The 5,840-nt window shown below is 40.3% G+C and overlaps 1 non-coding gene across 1 annotated transcript; it reads left to right on the top strand.

Annotated features, from left to right (window-relative positions):
* The first annotated feature begins 3,731 nt into the window (after nucleotides 1-3,731).
* On the top strand, nucleotides 3,732-3,835 carry LOC112788458 (small nucleolar RNA R71). Its single transcript, XR_003195820.1, has one exon. It is a non-coding gene; the product is annotated as a small nucleolar RNA R71 (small nucleolar RNA).
* The last annotated feature ends 2,005 nt before the right edge of the window (nucleotides 3,836-5,840 follow it).

Raw genomic sequence — 5,840 nt, 5'->3', positions numbered from 1 at the left:
CTTTAGCTTCAGGTGTTAGGTCTCCTCTTCTCAAGACTCTTGGAGCCCCTCTTGTTTTTCTCACCCATTCAGCTCTGATGGCACAAAGGTCTTCAGCAATAGTTGTATAGTCAGGTTCTCCTCTCATCCTTTCGTCATAACTTGCTTAGCTGAAATGTATGTTTTTCAGGCCAAGAGTTTTCATGATTGCTTTGGGACTGAAGTCAACTTCCACCCCTCTCACATAGCTTTTGTATGTGGGGTTCTTGGTTTGATCCTCCCTTACTGCATTTGCATAAAACTCCTTCACCAAGTTGATGTTGATTCTAGTGATTGGCTTAGTTAGGAGCTCCCACTTCCTCTTTTTGATCTTTTCCCAAACACCTGGGAACTCATCCTTTTCAAGTTCAAAGGGGACCTCAGCTAGTACCGTTTTAGGTCTCATCCATTCGGCTTGAATCTCATGGAACACTGATCTGTATCTCCATGCATCGAATCCCCTGTTTTCCTCCATTGGCTGCTTGTCTTTTCTTCTTTTGTGGCTAGATGAAGCTGCCATTTTGGTAAGTGACAACTAAAGTTGACACGGTGAAGCAAGAAGTGTTGTTGGAGGTGTGGTGAGATTGTTTTCGGCAAGAGATGGTTATGCTATGATGAAGGAAAAAGTGTATGAAGGAGGATTGATGGTGTGGGACTCGTTCCCCAAGTGGTTCTTTATAGTGCCCATGAGTGAAAAATGAACGGCTAGGGTGGTTTGTGAAGGGTGGCTTGATGGTAAATATATGAATTGTAGATAAGGACGATTGGCTTTTCATTTTCTTGGAAGTATTCTGGATGCATTAGGTTGTACATGTAGCTTTCTTTTCTTGCAGAACTTCCTTTTCCCATGTGTTAGTTTCAAAGAATTATGAATTTTCTTTTTGACCAAGCACGTACCTCCCTTTGTCTTTTTCCTCCATTTTTGTCTTTTCTTTTGTACCTGCACAAACAAACAAAATTGCTATCATTTTTCGGTCCATGTGAATTATGAATAGTATTTGCACATGTAAATCAATGCTTGTCTTTATGAGCTTATAGCCGTGACATTCTACATGTATGCACACTTATTATTTGGACACCAAACTTAGTTTTTGGTTAAGTCTCCTGATGACATGACATCCATATTGGTTGTCCTTAATGAGTGTGCATATTTCTAATAAATCATAGTCACCTTGGCTCTTTGATTCTAAACAAAGTGACTACCCTAAGTAATTGAAACTAAAGCATTAAAACATATGAATGGTATACTTGTCATGAATTTTGAAATCCAGAGGAACTTCTTGCTTTTCATAAACTGTGTTCAAAAAGAACACCAAACTTAATGTTTGGTTGTGCACCTTGAATGAAAGATGGAATTCAATTTGAGTAAGATTTGGGAGTGCCATCAGGCACACCAAACTTAGAGACCAATTGTAATTTACATGCACGGTTTAGTGCACTTAATCAATAGTTGTCCTGAGGATTCAAGTTCATGCATAAGAAACCATACTTTATTAGATGTAAAGCAAAGCACTAAAGATTAAGGATACTAAAAACATGGGTTGCCTCCCATGAAGCGCTTCTTTAACGTCACTAGCTTGACGGTTGTCCCTTGTTAGGGTGGATTGTAGTGCTTGACGTCCTCTCCTCTCACTATGAAAACGTCCCCTCTTGATTCATTCATGACCTCTAAATGTTCCAAAGAAAGAACTTTCTTGATTGTGAACACTTGAGGGAGCTGAGAAGGAATGGTCTTGAGGCCAGGTGGGATTGGCAGATAATGACTTGAGATCACTTTATCTCCTGGAGAAAAACCTTCAGTGGGAATTTTCTTGTTTCTCCATCCTCTTGGCAATCTCCCTATCACTCTTCCCTTTCTCTTGAGGATTTCTTCATTGACCTTTATGTCAGGAGGATCCTTCTGATCTGTTTCCACTGATTCTTGTGGCTCTAACTCTTGCAACTCTTGTTTGCCTTCCAATGACTGTTTTAGAGTCTCAGCTGCTGGATTACTTTCCTCCAAACATGGATGGCTACTATCATCTTTGGGCTTTTCAGATTCTGGTTCAGGCTCAGATGCAGGTTTGAAGACTTTGAAAATGAGCTGTTCATCATGTATTCTCAGAATTAGTTCTCCTTGTTCTACATCTATGAGCGCTCTAGTAGTGGCTAGAAATGGTCTGCCCAGAATGATAGGGTGTAAATAGCTTTCCTCCATGTCCACAATGACAAAGTCTGTGGGGAAATAATAATCTCCTACTTTCACCAGCACATTTTCAACTACCCCTTCAGCTTGCTTCTGAGTTTTGTCAGCCAGTTGTATGATTACATCAGTGGATCTCACCTCGTTCAGTTGTAGCCTCTTCATAAGAGTTAGAGGCATCACATTTATGCTAGCTCCTAGATCACAGAATCCTCTGTCAATTTTTGTTTCCCCTATGATGCAAGGGATATGAAAACTTCCTGGGTCCATTTTCTTAGAGAGTGTGTCTTTCTTGATGAGAGCACTGCATTCTTTGTTCATTGTTACCATTTGTCCTCCCTTCAAAACTCTTTTCTTGCTTAACAATTCCTTTAAATACTTGATGTGTGTGGGCATTTGATGAAGAATCTCAAGAAAGGGAATATTGACATGCAGAGAATTAAATGTCTCTAGAAACCTTGAATAGGTTTTCCTTTTTTCACCTCCTCCTAACCTTTCAGGAAATGGTGCTTTTGGTTGGTATACCTCCATCATGCCTTTTTGCAGATCCTTGGCTTGCTCAGTTCCACTTTCCTGCTTAACTTCTTCCACATCTTCTTTCAAGATTTCTGGTTCCTGCTGTGAGGACCTGATTCCTTCTTCTTCTGAGGCTTCCTTCAATATGGTGATGGCCTTGCACTCTTCCCATCTTACTCTCTTTTGTTCCCCCTTAGGATTTTTTTCTGTGTCACTAGGGAACACTGCAGTTGATTTGGGTGCCTGTTGAGATAGCTCTCCTACTTGAGATTCCAACCTTTTGAGTTTTTCACCATGGTTTCTTAAGGTAGTTCTCACATCATCCCTGAAGCTCTTCAATTCAATTATGTCTTGGCTCATGGTTGCCATCATTCCTTCCATCCGGTTTAATTGATCTTGAAATTGTTGGTTCGGATTAGGTTGGATATGTTGATTATTTTGGCCATGATATGATGATTGGGGGTAAGTGTTTTGTGTGGCTTGGTATGATTTTTGGTTGGAGTTTTGGTATGTGGAGTTGTTTTGTTGGTTGTGGTTGTAAGGTTTGTGGTTTTGTGGTTGGGTTTGTTGGTTTCCCCACCCAAAGTTTGGGTGGTTTCTCCAGCCTGGGTTGTAAGTGTTGGAGTGTGGATCATATGATTGCCTTTGTTGGTTTCCCACATAGTTAACCTCATCCCAATCACCTCCTTCAATGCCTACTTCCTCTTGATCTTGTGTGTGTATTGCAGCCACTTGCTTTGTTTCTAATTGCCTGGTAAGCTCTGCTAGTTGCTTGGCAAACACCTTGTTTTGGGCTAGAATTGTATCAACATGGTTCAGCTCCATGACTCCCTTAGTGTTGTGCCTTTCTGATGCATAGTAGTACTCATTCTCAGCCACTGTCTCGATCACTTCAATGGCTTCTTCCACGGTCTTTTTCTTGTTCAATGAACCTCCTGATGAATGGTCTACAGCCTTCCTTGATTCATAAGAGAGCCCATCATAGAAGATGTGCAGTTGCACCCAATCATGGAACATGTTTGGTGGGCATTTCCTTGTCAAGTCCTTGAATCTCTCCCATGCCTCGTAGAGAGTTTCACCATCTTGTTGTCTAAAAGTCTGGACCTCAGATCGAAGCCTATTGACCTTTTGTGGAGGGTAGAAACGTGCCAGAAACTTGCCTTCCACCTCATCCCATGTGGTTAGACTCCCCCTTGGGAATGATTCCAGCCACTTAGCTGCCTTGTCCCTAAGTGAAAATGGGAACAAAAGCAGTTTATAGGCATCTTCCTGGACTCCATTGGACTTCACAGTGTCACAAATTCTCAGGAATTTTGTGAGATGTTGGTTTGGGTCTTCATTAGAACTTCCTCCAAAGGAACAATGATTTTCCACCAATGATATTAGCTGTGGCTTGAGCTCAAAATTGTTGGCCTGAATGGGTGGTTTCTGGATGCTACTACCACAATTCCCAGAGGTTGGGTTTATGTATGAACTAAGAACCCTCCTCTCAGGAATGGCATTGTTTCCATCAGCTCTCTCATGGTTGTGAACTTCTCTATCCATGTTGAGATCTAGAGCTTCCTCAAAATTGTCCTCAGATTCTCCTTCAGATTCCTCTTCTCCCACTACTCTCTTCCCTCTTGCTTCCCTTCTAAGTCTATGAAGGGTCCTTTCCGGTTCGGTATATGGAGGAGTTGATGTCTCTCCTCTCCTACCTGTCATACAAGAACACAGCTCAAACACAAACAAGTGAAATACTCTTGGTTAATGGAAGAGTATGGTTAGATCAATTGAGGAATTAAATCAAACAGTTAGTGAGTCAGTGAGTTAGTTGCATGGATTTAAAGGCATAAAGAAGGAAAGCATGTAACCAAGTGCAGAAATTAAAATTCAACAAGTATCTAGAACAGAATTAATCAAAGCAAGAGAAAATTGCTCAATCTAGTTAGCTTCCAATTTGAGAATTGTCAATCAAAAACCAATCCCCGGCAACGGCGCCATAAACTTGATGCGCATAAATGTGTTATGCTACGATTTAGGAAATTGCACGATCGGCAAAATTCCTTCCGGCAAGTGCACCGGTTATCGTCGTCAAGTAAAAACTCACAATAGAGTGAGGTCGAATCCCACAAGGATTGGTTGAGTGAGCAATTCGGATTAGAAGTGTGTTCTAGTTGAGCGGAATCAAGATTTGAGATGATAATTGCGGAATGTAAAATTGGCGGGAAAAGTAAATGATAAGAAAATTAAATGGCTGAATCTTAAATTGCATGAATTAAAGAGCAGAATGTAAATTGCTGAAATTAAAAGGGAATGGGGATGATTGCAAGAATTGAATTGCAGAATGTAAAGAGAAAGTGGAAATCAGAAATGGGGAATTCATTGGGTTTAGGAGATATTGAAATCTCCGAATCAAAACATGTAAATCTCTTCCTCAACCAATGCATTCATTGAATTTTGCTTGGCAATCTTATATGATTGGATCCCAATTCCTTGGCTCACCAATGCTCTCTAAAAACAAACAAATTCCCAATCCCTTGGTTTAAATGTTCATAAGAAGAGATGATGCTTGATCACTGATTATACCACACAATTTCATGAACCACAATTTGGTAGGATTACATGTCACAATATCCATCCAAACCCCAATCCAATCCACTGTGAGAAAGCTTCTCTAGCATGAATCCTCCATTCCTTTCCCAAGGCTCCGAAGGATTCCAAGTATGAGTAGTCTCTTTCCCAAGACAACTACTCAATGGAATTAGATCGAGAAGCTTTCTAACAAAATTCAAGAGAAAAGATTGAAGAAGAAGATAAACTATTATTGATTCATTGAATTACAATAGAGCTCCCTAACCCAATGAAAGGGGGTTTAGTGAATCATAGCTCTGAATTCAATTACAAAGAAAAGGAAACTAGCTAAAAGTGAAAGTAAAAGTCCTCTCTAACTTAACTTCTATCCTATTTATACACTTTCTATATTGAGCTTCAGTTGTGCTTCTTGGGCTTTGAGGCCTCTCCTTGCTTTCCTTTTGCCTTGGGTTTATGATCCATAATCTTGATGAGGTTGTTGATCCAGATCCTGTAACATTTATTGAGCCAACTTAGTGATAATCAAATAATGACACATGACTCAATAAAT

The sequence above is a fragment of the Arachis hypogaea genome, chromosome 20 (genome assembly GCF_003086295.3).
Source record: "Arachis hypogaea cultivar Tifrunner chromosome 20, arahy.Tifrunner.gnm2.J5K5, whole genome shotgun sequence".
NCBI lineage: Eukaryota > Viridiplantae > Streptophyta > Magnoliopsida > Fabales > Fabaceae > Arachis > Arachis hypogaea.
This window is presented reverse-complemented; position numbering and strand designations above follow the sequence as displayed.